The following is a 14137-nucleotide window of genomic DNA, read 5'->3' on the forward strand; positions in this document are numbered from 1 at the left end:
TGGTGCTGTAAGGTGTGGGCAGAGCAATAATTAAAATCCTTTCCCCTGGAGCAGTGTCAGCTATGGCTCTAGGCAGCCATACGGTCGCTTATCAGGGCCCTGAAAGATTTTCCCCTGATATATAACTGAGGCATCAGCAAAGGGCCACAGTTGGACGCAGAACACCAGTAGCATTGCCAGCTTTCTCTAATGGCATATGGCCAGGCACCTTTGTCTCTTCCCCAAGACCCCGCTTCCCTGTCCCATGCCCCTCCCCTCACTGTCACTGAGCTGGGGCTGGGGGTTAGGCTGCAGGAGGGGGTGACAGCTGTGACTGGGGCTGTGGACTCTGGGGTGTGGGATGAGGGACTGGTTGGCAGGAGGGGGTTCAAGACTGTATTGTGCCATTGACAGGCGCAACTGATCCTGTGACAGTCTGAAAAGACTCTGCTACTTTTCCCATATACAGGTGAAAGTCTGGACTGGGAGTTCACGCACAGGCCTGGGAGGCTGGTGAGCTAAATCCAGTTCCTGGCTTTGTCACAGATTTAGCATGTGGCCTCAAGCAAGTCATGTAACGTTAGTGCGCCTTAGTGTCCCTCATTTATGGTAGGGAGTAATTCTTCCCTACCTGGAAAGTGCTTTGAAATCCTTGGAAAGGCCCTTATAGAAAAATTCCACAGATTTTAATAGAGATATTACAAATAGAATTCCATTGGAGGTCAGTGCAGACCTATAAAATGATTTGGAGAACTAAGGGAATTGAATAGAGAACGTAACAGAGAGAAAGCCGTGCTAGTCTATATTCTATCAAAACAAAACAGCAGTAAAGTAGCACTTTAAAGACTAACAAAATAATTTATTAGGTGATGAGTTTTCGTGGGAAGAGGTGGGTCTGTCCCATGAAAGCTCATCACCTAATAAATTATTTTGTTAGTCTTTAAAGTGCTACTGGACTGCTCTTTTGTTTTGAACAGAATGAAATCCTTTCCATACGGTTCTTGGGTGGGGGGCAGGGAACGAAGGGGGATGGGGGTGTGTTCGTTTTGCCCATCTGCTGAAGAAGGCGCTACTAGGAATACTATTCTCCACTGATAGTATTGCCCCCCCCCAAAAAAAAATAGATTTTCATTTCCATTAGTCTCTTTGGGATTTTCCAGTGCAAGTTACTTCAAACTATTGTTTATTAGCTGACGTCCCTTCCAATTATGACTGATGTGTAACATCCAGTGCATTGTCTTTAATCAAGGAGGGAGTCCAGAGATCCTGTGAAAGGGCTCTAGTTCAGCCTGCTTAATCAAAATAGGCTTGTGCCCAGTGACTCTGACACCTGGACAATGCCAGCCCATTTGTGGGGTGCAATATCTTAGTTGCTCTAAATCCCCCAGAAGACAAACCAATGATGCAGCAGGTAAGTTTACTGTGTGAGCGCTCTTGATAAAGACTCAGGTCTGAAATTAATCTATGGGACTGTTACAAAAAAAGCAGTAAAGCAAGGCATGTGCATTAGATTAGGTTTGTGTGGACACCACCTTGTCACTAAAAGCTACGTAGTATAGATGCAGCCCGAAGCAACTTATGAGTCTCCCAGCTGTAACAGGGCAGGAATATTGACGGGGATTTAGTGTGTGTAATTTTCAAGCAAGCACCTTGCCCAGCTCTGCTACCATTGAAATCAATGGAAAGTTAACCATGACTCCTGCCTGTTCCACTTGGGGAGACGCGTATTTTACACTAGCTCAGAGGCACGCAAAGACTTTGCATACCTGATTCATAAAGTCCCAAATCTGCCACCTAGCCTGAAAAGTGAATCTAATAGTTTGGGAAGATGGCAAGAAGTCATATTGCCTGTGTTATGCGGGCTGTAAAATTAGAAGCTTGCATAAAAAGTTAAGAGGCTTATGAGATTGCGACTTGCTTCAGCATCACTGGAAAGCTGTCAGACCCTTCTTTTCCATCTGATCTAAAAAAGGAAACTATGATCCCTCCCTCTCCCCAGCTCTGGCACTTGCATCAGTGATACTTGGGGCAGAAGCTTGGAGAACAGTAATCCCTCAAGGTACACGAGGGCTGTGTTCCACGCAACCCTCACATACCTTGAATTTTGCATACGTCAGGGAGGGCTTAGGTGGATGGGTTGGGGCCCTGGGAGGGGGCAGAGGGTTACGCCTGGGGTGGATTAGGGCTGCTGGGGTGGGGTGGATTAGGGAAGGTGGGAGGGTGCAGCTGAGCCAGGGCATGCGGGGGGCTGGACCCAGGCAGCAGAGGCTTGGTGCCCGGCCAGGCGGTTTGGGTTGGAGGCTGGGGCCACGGGGCTGGTGGGTAGCAGGGGTTGGAACTGGAGCCCTGCGTGCATGTGTGCTGGGGGTTGTGAGCCCTGAGCACAGGTTGAAGCCAGAGCCCTGCATGCTGGGGGCTGTGAGCTGGGGCCACAGGGGGGTGGTTGCGGGGGCTTGGGTGGTGGGGGTTAGAGACTCATGCATGTGCGGTGACTGACAGCTGGAGCCCTGCATGTGCTGGCGACTGACAGTCCAGTGCACGCGGAGGCTGGGAGCCCAGCATGTGCTGGGGGGGGGGTGAGCTGGGGATGGGGGGGGTTGAGCTAGCAGGGGAGTTAGAGCCCCTACGCACACTGGAGGCGGCTGATAGCCGGAGCCCCCCACACGTGTGCAGGGGAAGGTGGGGAGCCAGGGTTGAACAGAGGATGCACCAGGGTGGGGTGGTTGAGTGGGGGGGCAGGGGCTGGAGCCCCATGCAGCATACTGGGGGCTGGGCTCTGGAGCCCTGCATGTGGGTTGACGCCAGAGCCCCACACCCGGCTGGGGTGAGTTGGGGCCTTGGGGGGCGTGTTGAGCCAGGTGCGGGAGGGGTTGAATGGAGGTGCACTGGGGTGGGGTGCTTGAGTGGGGGGGGTTGGAGCCCCATGTGCACTGAGCCAGCCGCACAGTGGGGGGGGTAAGCTAGGGCTGCACGGGGGTTGGAGGGGAGCCCCAGGTGTGCGGGTAGAGCCCCCTGCTGGGGGAGGTGAGCCAGGGCTGTGGGGGTGGGGCAGGGGGTTGAGCTGGCAGGGGGTTTGACGGGTGAACCAGCTCTGCTGTCAAGCGGCACCGCTCCTGGACATGGGGAGAAGGGGGTTTTAGTCCGCCAGGCTGCCCACAGGGGTAGGCAGCTATGTGGGCTAAAAACCTTTCCCCCACCTTCCCAGAGGGGTGTTTAGCACTGCTCTGGGAAGGCCAGGGGAAGGGGCTCTTAGCCTGCCTAGCTGCCTGCAGCTGCAGGAAGTTAGGCAGCCTGAGAACCCAGTAGCTTCACATTGTGAGAAATTCACATTAAAGCGAGCTTTGCGCAACATGAAATCATGTGAAGTGAGGGATTACTGTACTTCTAATGGGAAGACGAGGCGGTGGTGATGAATCTCACTCGTCAGTAAGAATGGGCCACCATCCTTGATCAGAGAGCATGTTTGTGGTCATGGACTTCCTTGTCATCATATCATATGGAAAACAAGAGAGAACACTACCTGTGCCCCCCCACACCCCATTCAGTGATTCTTTGTTTGTTTTTGTTGAGTGGAGTTCTGCTGTTTGTGACGGATCTGCATCTAGGCCTGAGGAGGGAGATTTTTCCAGTAGTGACTGCTCTTTTTAGCTGCTCTAAATATGATCCTCTTTTTCCAAGGCTTGCTTAGGTTGCGGAAAGGATCACAGAACATCCCTATGGCTGTGGGATCAGATAGCGAGAAAGGTAAATGCTGGGTGGGCCGGTAGTGCCAGAGGCTCTATGAAGAAATTTTAAAAATGCAGAATGCTGAGTAGGAGGGTAAGGCAGAATGGCTCTGCAACATTGCAGGATCTTGCCAGACTCAGACCCACCGCAGTGTTGTTATGACTCTCGCTTAGATACCTGTGAGAATGAGCATTTCAGTGAAGAAAATTATGATGATGGGTGTTTGAAAACCCAGACAAAGTCCTGCAGTCTGGAGAGTCTCTATATCAGCTACTTTTTGGAGTGCTGGGAACAGCTCTGGTGAGGAGGGGGAAGCATGTCTAAGAGAGTTATGGTATGACTACTCGTGAAGGGGCTGTACCATGTGTCAGAATCTCCACCTCTTCTTTTTTCCACTTTACTTCTCCACAGTCCCACCGCTTTGTCAGCAGGTATCACAAGCAACCCCAGATTGCCCATCCCACCAGATCCATATTGCTCTTTGCACACTCGTAGCTTATGTTGTCCAGCTATTTGCTGGTCTTCTGAATTGGTTCTTTTCCAACAGCTTCATCTACAGTCTGGTTGGCATGGAGAGAACAGATGGCCAAGATTCCGCTGTTTTCTTTGTTCTGGGGCCCTCTCTGCCAGTGTCTCTAGGAGCGCATTGTCTCTGTTGTAGAACAGAGAGGCCAACAATCGGCCAACGTCTCCATAACCTACATACCTCTCCAAACAGACACCTTTTCTACCGATAGCTCTGAGATCTTTATGACGAGTCCTTGTGACAGGGCGTTTGCCCTGCACTGGTCGAGAGAGGGTTAAAAACAGCCCTGGAAGAGGGCCGTCAATGAACTCCCAGGGGGCTGTATAAAAGAGATGGCTGGCTAGGATGAGCCCATTCTTGCTCCAGACCTGGAGGGAGCGGGACCTAGGTGCCTGTTTGAGTTGGGTACCATGGGCAGAGCAGTGCTGTGGAAAAGCAGGGTGAACCAAGGGAGCTCTGGCCAGGCAAGCCCCAGGCTGCAGGGCCTGAGACAAGGCCTGGGGGTTCTAGGGCGTCAGAGAGGCAGCCAGGGCAGCAAAAAGCAGAAAGTCCAGTTCTTTGCCAATGGTGAGTGGCCATTTCAGACTGCAGTTTTCCCCTGACGTAAGGGGCTAGGTGAAGACTGGTAGTGGGACACTGGGGCAAGGTGGGTCTAAGGGGCTGAGAGTTCCCTGGGAGCAGAGGACCCGTGCAGGCTACTGCAGTGGGGCAGTAGCCTGAGGAAAAGGCTCCGTGGCCGGAGGGGACATGGGTCCAGATATAAGGTGGAGAACAAAGTGATGGACAACAGCAGGTGAGACATCATGCGTAGGAGACTGGAACAGCTAATTCAGATGTAACCAGCAGAAGGTGCTGCGTGGTGAGTCATGTCCCTTACATTCTCCTTCTGCCCTCTCCCACCCGTCTGTGTGTCTACTTTTTGGTGCAGTGCAATAGATGATTCATGACATTACTCCCATGCTGGAGTGGAGAGACCTTGACAGACCTTCTCCACTCAAAGGGCTGGGAACGATGTGCTGCGAAGGTGTAAAGCACTAGAGTGAAGTCCCAGCTCATGAATCTTTTTATGGACTTTGTGACATCTCATGGCCAGTATGCAGGATGGTTGCTGTCGAGGGCATATAGGTCACATGAGCCAGTCACTTAGCTAGCTTCTGGGATATGGTGAGGAACATATGGGGAACACACATACGCACAAGCAAAAAAACCAACCCCACAACCAAACAAAACCTCGAAGAGATGGAAATCTTAGGATAAGAAATGTGGATCTACCACAAATCTGTGACGTCAACAAGACATGGACAGTACATCCAACCACAGTTTTCCCTGTGTAACGGGAAAGAAACACTAAGCGAGTTTTCAACCGAAGTATGGGGGCCCGAGTAGCAATACTACAGCCTGAGTTGCAACTTTGTTAGGAAGTGAGGGTTGGAGGGACATTGCCATGATTTTTGGCTAGGATTTTTTTATTTAAATTGGTGCATTGGAGTGATAGGAGATGATGTCATTAGTCTCCTTTCCCTGATTAAGAATTCGGGTCAGATGCAGTGTTTCATGAAGAGAGGTGACCGAGGGAGGCGAGAGCAGACAGACGTATTTGCATCTAATGGGATGTTGCATGTCTTGGGAAAAGGAACCAAAAACCTGCACTGAGCCAGATGGAATTTTTGGAGATGTAACTGTGTGACTCTATTGCACTGTTGAACTTTTAAGGCATCGGCTTGTCTGAATGCACAACCGCCTTTTGTATGGCAGCAAAGATGTAGCATATTGTACAGGAGACCTGCACTATGCTATCTCACTGAGATTTCACTTTTTCTTGCTTCCCTTGATTCAAGCCGGATGGAGATACCAGGAACGCTCAACTGTGCAGCCATCAGCTTTGGAAGCCCTGTGTGCGTGAGGGCATTTAATAAAAGTCTTCTAAGATTTTGATATTAAGGATGGGCAAACTGGAGATAAACAATATGAAATTCAATAGGACAAATGCAAAGTACTTCACTGGAATAATACAATTACCCCATCAGAAGGAGTACTGCAGAAAGGCGTGGGGGGGAGGGGTGCAGTCAGAAAGGACCACAAGCTAAGTGAGTTAATATGACAGTACTGAAGGAAAACCTTCATTCTGGGGTGTGAAAGCAAGAGTATAGTAAGCAGAGCGCAAGTAGTCATTATTCCACCCTACTCTGCTGGCCTCAGCTGCAGTACTGTGTCCTGCTCTGGGTGTCACAATTCAGGATAGATTGGACAAACTGGAGAAGGTCCAGAGAAGAGCAACACAAATGATGAAAGGTTTAGAAAACATAACCTACGAGGGAAGATTGAAAGAACTGGGTTTATTTAGTCTGGAAAAGAGAAGTCTGAGAGGGGACATGATAACTTCCAAGTAGATAAAAGATTGTTACAAGAAGGAGGGAGACAAATTGTTTTCCTTAACTTCTGGTGATAGGACAAAAAGCAACGGGCTTAAATTGCAGCCATGAGGGCAGGGGACTGGCCTTGATAACCTCAAGGTCCATTCCAGTTCTGTGAGAGCCCTACTTGATTGTGGAGGAGGCTGTACATGTGCTAAAGAACACTTGGGCCACACATACCCTTATAGCAACACTGGCTGTTTGACTGCAGTAATTTCCTAGCCTGCATAAAAGGTATTTGAGAGCCGCTGTTTGCATCCCCAGTGTTTGCCCTGTTGGTGGATCAAGAGTGACAATACTATGGGGTGAGAGGTGCTGTCTGGAATGGACCCTATTTCCAGGACCTTAGCGGGCACTCTGGACTCTCTGGAGGCAGTTTATCCACATGGACTTATGATCAACTTGTTGTGGTGTGAAGGCCCCTTTAATGGTATGTCTACACTCCAGCTTGAGAAGACAAAAACCAAACCGGTTCCGCTCAAGCTATCACACTAAATGTGGAGTGCACCCACAGTGGCACTTCTGAAGGCTCATAGGATGGGCATACTGAGACACGTGGGCTGCAGCACACCCCATGAGCCTTCAGAAAATAATGAGACTTTAGAAGTAACTAAGTGTGAGTTCTTTTTCTTTGCCTTTTGGTTTCTGAACACTTCAGGTGCGCTCAGATCACACTGCTAAAGATTTCTGTGCACCCTGTGGAGCTGGAAACATTTTAAATGAATGCTTGAAGCGTCTCCCCTAGCCCCATGATTCTGGGAGCTGGGAGTTCCAGCAAAATGCAACAATTAGACTTGTGTTAAAAATCACACAAGATGACAACACTGCATGAAAATGTTGGCACCTGCAGAGGGCAAAGAGTGGTTCCCGGGAGCGTGGGCACTGGGATGGGGCTGCAGCATCTCTGTGGGCATGCTGAGATGGCTCTCCTGTTCCAGGAACAAGGATCTTGGGAACTGCTATTGTCTCTGTTCTTGTTCAGCCCTGGTGAGGCCACATCTGGAGTACAGTGTCCAGTTCTGAGCCATCCCAGTAGAGAAAGAATATGGATGCCCTGGAGAGGGTCCAGCACAGAGCAACCAAAATGATTAGGGGACTACAGCACATGACCTTCGAGGAGAGGCTGATGGATTTGGGCTTATTTAGTTTGCAGAAGAGAAAAGTGAGGGGTGATTTCATGGCAGCCTTCAACTTCCTGAAGGGGGGTTCTAAAGAGGATGGAGAGAGGCTGTTCTCAATAGTTACAGATGGCAGAACAAGGAGCAGTGGTCTCAAGTGACAGAGTAGGAGGTCTAGGATGGATACTAGTGAAAAACTAGTTCACTGCAAGGTTGTGAAGCACAGGAATGCGTTACCTAGAGAGGTGGTGGAATCACCATCCCTAAAGGCTTAAAGTCCCAGCTAGACAAAGTTCTGGCTGGGGTCATTTAGTTAGGGTTGGTTCCACTTTGGGCAGGGGGCTGGTCTCGATGACTGCCTGAGGTCTTTCCCATCCCTGGGATTCTATGATTCTGGGAAAGATCTGCATGCCTTCTGGAGGCAGCCCCTCCCTTCCACACCCACAGTGTCTCACTGGTGTGCCAGGAAGGGAGTTTCCTGAAAAGGCTCAAAGCTGATTGTTTGGAAGACATGTCATAACTAAGCAGAGAGGCCAAGGGGTGAAAATAAATCCAGGGGGGTTGACTAATACATGCACCTGCGTGAAGAAAGAAGGGGCAGGGAGAATGGGAGGCAGAGGAGCCCGGCCAGCTGGTAAGAAGTGAATAGAGAGCTGGGAGGAGGAGAACACTGTTACAATACAAAATGTTCCCATCATCAGCCAGTGGAAAATAACATAGGTATCCATGGGCTGTAGGGACAAACTAAATATAAGCCTGCCAAGCTGAGCACTGGTCTCTAAGCAGTGCGGGAGGTCATGGTTCATATCTGGCATGCACACTGTGTGCCTGGCAAGCTGAGGAAAGGCTAAAAATGGACAAGACCCCCCTGCAGAGGACAGCACCTTGGTGTGAAAGGCACTGTGTGGCACTCAGCTCACAGGCCTCTCCACAGACTAGGTAGAGCAACAGCACTGGGCTTCTCAAACTGCTCTTTCCATTTGCTTCATGCTGGACCAGGAGGGATCACTGCTAACGTGGCTCAGTCAGTTGTCTTTGCTGAGACAGCCTACAAAGGGGACCTGGTGCTTCCTGACATTAATAGTGCAGGAAAGTTGTTCCCAAAGGATGGGCATCCTTCCTCCCATCTAAACCAATTTGTAAATTATCATTGGAAACACCACTATGGTGGCAAGGGCAGATGAACCTTTATAGTGGGACCAAGCCATGCCTCTGCCCCGATGCTGAGGGAAAGATAATACACCCCACTGAAGTGACTAGAATGGACTTTAATATGCCAGAGATGGTTGCATCAGAACCAGCTGAAGGACCACTCCTCCCCAGGTCCCCTTATCACCCCCAGATCAGAACATGATACTTTTATGTACACAGCTCAACAGGGCATTGGGTTCATTTTGCTACCAAGTCATTATAAACTCACACATTATTTATTTCCCATTCCAGCTGCTAGGTGCTTTCAGCAAGGGCTCGAAAACAGCCAGTATGCTCACATCCACTCTATTGGCGCTGCTAAAAATTGAAAATGAGAATGGAGTATTGCTGTTATACAAATGAGTCGTCACGAATGCCTGGAACAACATCTCAGACACGTGAACATCCTCACTCGTTTCAGGGAGGTGGTAACGTAAGATGAGAAGTGATGACACTTTTAATGTTGACATTGTTGACTATTTTATTACTTGTGTAAGAAAGCGGGAAGAGTGCCACCGTGCACAATTCAGTGCAACTGGTCTCTTTTTGCAGTCACAAGCAGGTGGCATTTGGGAGATACCAGCAGTGTTCTCCTTGCCCACTCCCCCCCTCCCCCAACACCGAACACAAGCGGCAAGACCCAAAGATGTCATCAATCCTATGCGTACTGAAAGGAGAGGGAGATTAGGCAGTCCAGTGAAGTGGGACACCTGATCACGGACTGAACATCTATAGTCTACTGCGAGTGGTATCTCATTTTGGTGTCTCAGGTGGGTGGAGTTTATTTAGTGGGTGAAGTTTGTAAAATACCACGTCCTACCCTTTGCACCTCCAACCCCAGCGTCACTTTCAAAATTGCTGCTTTCTAGGCTTCTCCCTTTACATGTAGAATCCTAGGGCTGTAAGAGACCTCAGGGAGGTCATAGAGTCCAGTCCCTGCCTATGCAGGAACAACCCTAACTAAACAGAATCAGACTCTATCAAAGCAAAAAGCAGTCAAGTAGCACTTTAAAGACTAGCAAAATAGTTTATTAGGTCAGCTTTCGTGGGACAGACCCACTTCTTCAGACCATAAGAAGTGGGTCTGTCCCACGAAAGCTCACCTAATAAACTATTTTGCTAGTCTTTAAAGTGCTACTTGACTGCTTTTTGTTTTGATAGTGTATAGACTAGCACGGCTTCCTTTCTGTTACAATAAGAATCAGAATCTGTGTATCAAGATATGAATCCAGAGGCTTGGATTTATTTTTTGGCATGAATCACTTTTTTTTTTTTTGTTTGTTACCTGCCCTTGTTTCTTGCCTGTATGCTGGTAGATTCCCTTTTATTTTCTCTGCCTTCCACATTCTAGTAGTTCCTGTGAACCTCATGGCTGGCTGCTAACAGAACCTGCAAGTGTAGGGTCTAAGGCCCTGCACTCTACCACAAGCTAAAGGCCAGCTGGTCTAGACACAGCAGTTGATACTATTCTAGCTCTTTCAAGACTGAGGGGGAGGGATGGGTGGGGAGTGAGGAGAGAGATTTTTATTTTTTAAACCAAAATAGTATACACCCGCACCACTTCATGTGTGGGTGCAATGGTAGCAGAACAGAGGCTCCTCATGCTGGTATAGCTAAGGAAAAATGAAATTCCCATCCCATGGGAGACTGAGACTTAGAGGTTTCATTTTGGCCTGAATCAAAATGATAAGCAGAAATATCAGATTTTTTTGCAAAACAAAATATTCCAAAATCTTTTGCTCAGCCCTTATTTAAGCATAAGTTGAACCTCTCTAGTCTGACACTGTAGTCCTCTGGGCTTCCTGGAGGGATTCCTCCCCCTCCAGGTCAGTTGGCGGCCACTCCACCCCACTGCCATAGGTCCCACAACAGACCCTCAAGTCAATAGTTCTTGTACTCCCACCTTGCCTCGGGTGGGTGAGAGGCGACAGTTCAGAAGCCCGGCCTCGCTTCAGGCGGCCACTGGGGAAATTAGCTCAAGTCATGGCTCGCCCTAGGTCAGGGCAGTCCACGTATGCTCTCAATGCACCTGGGCCCTAGCTCCGGGCAGGGTGGCAAATCAACAGCCTCACGATGGCCCAGCCCGGGTTCAGGGCAGGGCAGCAGCCAGGAAATCTCAGGAAAAACTGGTTTCTAGCTCAGGGCAGGCAGCAAATCAGTTCACCACAAGCCCTGGCCCTAGCTCAGAGCAGGGCAGCAAACACACTGTTCAGCTGGGGCAATTAGGTCACATCTTGCTGACGGTCCAGGCCCTAGCTCAGGGCAGGGTGGCAAACACAGTTCACAAGAGCTCTGGTGCAGGGCGGGGCAGCAAACAACAGTTTCTAGAGGGCCCAAGCCCTGGAGCAGGGCAGACAACAGCCAGCCTCAGAAAGGCACAGATACTTCACCCGTGCAGGTGGAGAGGGGGAGACAGTCACCCGGCAGGTGGGTGGCAGGGGGAACACAGGACCACCCACTTCACTGCGCCACGGCCCAGGGCCCCTAGTCACAGCAGCACAGTTGGGTGCGAGGGTCAGCGGGGAATCCACATGGCAACATGCCGACCCGAGGTCCTTTCACAGTCCTCTCTTATCCCTGCCCCACTCTCGGTCTCCCCCTTGGCACATACCCAGTGTCCAGTCAATCTCTCAGGGCTCACAGAGTTCCAGGTCCAGGTGGCCTGATCCAGGCTTCTGTGGGCTGTAGGTCCCACCGCCTCAGCCTCGCTTGCGGTACAGACCGAGGCCAGTACTCAGCTCGGTTCCTAGGAGGTGCAAGGGGCTGGTCTTCTGGATCTTCCTGAGATTCAGGGTTGGGTGGGGTCCCGGGGGGTCCGATCCAGACCGCCACTCTCAGCAGGTCCTCAGCTTCCCAGGCAGCGAACACACAGCCAATCTCTGGCTCCTCTGGAGGCTCGGCTTTTATAGCCCTGGTCCAACTGGGAGGGACCAGGCTCAGTCAAAAATGGCCCCCAGCAGGCTTCCTCCCCCTCCTGCTTAGTGGCTGCTTGCTCTGCCTCCTACAGCTGGGTGTGCTTTTCCGCCTGCTGCTGCCCCAGAGAAGGAGACGCCCCTGCCCCCCCTCAGCTGCCTGCCTGGCTGCACTGCTACTCGCCTGTTGCTGCTGCTGACCCTCTTCCCTGGACTGCTGCATTACCACTGCCACCACCCCCTGCTGTTGCTGCTGCAAAGGGGGAGGCTGGCCGCCTGCCCGCACCCCCCAGAGGAACAGACCGAACAAGGGATCCCAGCACTGCCAACACCACCAGCGTCAGCAACACCCCAGAGTCCCCTCCCCGGCCAGCCGCTGCTCCCTCACCAGCATCCTCCCAACCCCCCTGCCGCTGTGGCCCTTCCACCCCCCCGACTTCTACTGTCCCCTCTGCCAGTTCTCCCAGCATGCCACCTGCAGCCCCCTGTGCCTATGCCCAGGTGGCCACTGCCCCCCTGGAAACTACCAAACCATCTGTCCTGACCACCTCCTCCAGCTCCACCTTGAGCAGCTGCTGGTCCTTCCCAAACCTCACCAGGAGGCACGAGGTCCATTGCCTCCCGGTGCCCACGTTGCCCCACATAGGCCATGTCTACACGTGCCCCAAACTTCGAAATGGCCACGCAAATGGCCATTTCGAAGTTTACTAATGAAGCGCTGAAATGCATATTCAGCGTCTCATTAGCATGCGGGCGGCCGCGGCACTTCGAAATTGACGCACCATCAGCTCATGGGAATAAGGGGACTTCGAAGTAGGCGGCGTCCTTTTGAAAAGGAGCCCCGTCGGGACGAGCCGCGCGGCGGCCAGGCGCGTCAATTTCGAAGCGCGGCTGCTGCCCGCATGCTAACGAAGAGCTGAATATGCATTTCAGCGCTTCATTAGTAAACTTCGAAATGGCCATTTGCGTGGCCATTTCGAAGTTTGGGGCACGTGTAGATGTAGCCATAGAGACCTATGTGTGGGTGTTGGCGAGGGTGGTGGGTTCTGCAGCCGTGGTGGCAGTCTCCAAGGTGTGTGTAAGGTAGTGTTTTTTCTTGCCTCGGCAGCCACCGCCCATGAGGTGATGGAGAAGGGCATAGCAGTAGCGGGGGTTGTCTTTGTGCCCCTGGAGCCACTAGAAGATCTGGGCTTGCAGGTGGTCCTCACCTCCATCCCACCCTTCCTGCCTAACTCTGCCCTATTGCCTGCCCTCTCCACCCTGGTATGTCGATCTCAACCATCAGCCCCCTCCCACTGGGCTGCCAGGACCCCGCCCTCTGTCACAGCCTGTCATTCTGCCGGCAGGTACAGCTGCGAGTGCCTGACAGAATGGCTTTGGAGGGGTCCTTCCTGGTGCCCTTCCAGGGTGCCATATCCCAGGTCCATTATTTGTCAGAGACCCAGTGCTTCTTGTGCCAGGTGATGAGGCAAGTCTGGAGGGACTGCCCCCTGGCCTGGCCAGACAAGGCATCCAGGCCTCCTGGGACCTGGAATGGCACTGGGGATGTGACCACCAGCAGCCCAGTGGTGGCAGCTTCTGTGGCTGCCCCTCCTCCTGCTGCTGCCACCCCTGCCTGGGAACCGAAGGGCAGGTGGAGGAGAGGGTGGTGTGGTTTTCACCAGGGGAAGGGGAGGGCCTGTTCCATGGGCAGACTCCCCCCTCCTAGGTTGCTTCCTCCTGCCCTCTTGTCCCCTGGGCCTGATGTCGACAGCTCCTGGCCCTGCTCAGATCTCTGCCTCCACCTCAGAGGGCTGGGCACTTGTCTGCAGGAGGAAAAAGACCTGTGGTTGGCGGGCCCAGTCCCCTGCCTCTGACACGGAGGACCAGGGGAACCCCTGCGAGCTGCTCCAGGAAGCTGCTCCTCCCAGTCGAGTTCAACCGTCTGCAACCCCCCCATGTGGACATAACAGTGGAGGGGGACGATACCAACATCCGCCTCACGGAGTCCAAACCCCATCCGGCCCCCACTTCATCCGTGCCCCCCCGCTGCCATCGCTGAGGTGATTGTCACCTCAGGGACCGGGAGGGAGGTCCTGGGGGCTCAGGGGAAGGATTTTGGCTCCATCTTTGAGGAGATCTAGGCCCTCGGTCTGACCCCACTCATGCCGGGGGGAGAACAACCCTCTGCCAGTTGGCCTCGGTCTGGGTGCTGGCCCTGTTCTGCTGCCCCCTTCTTCCCCCATCCCTGCCCCCCACAAGTGGCCACCCCCAGCCTCGGGGAGCCCCGAC

The sequence above is a fragment of the Carettochelys insculpta genome, chromosome 1 (genome assembly GCF_033958435.1).
Source record: "Carettochelys insculpta isolate YL-2023 chromosome 1, ASM3395843v1, whole genome shotgun sequence".
NCBI lineage: Eukaryota > Metazoa > Chordata > Testudines > Carettochelyidae > Carettochelys > Carettochelys insculpta.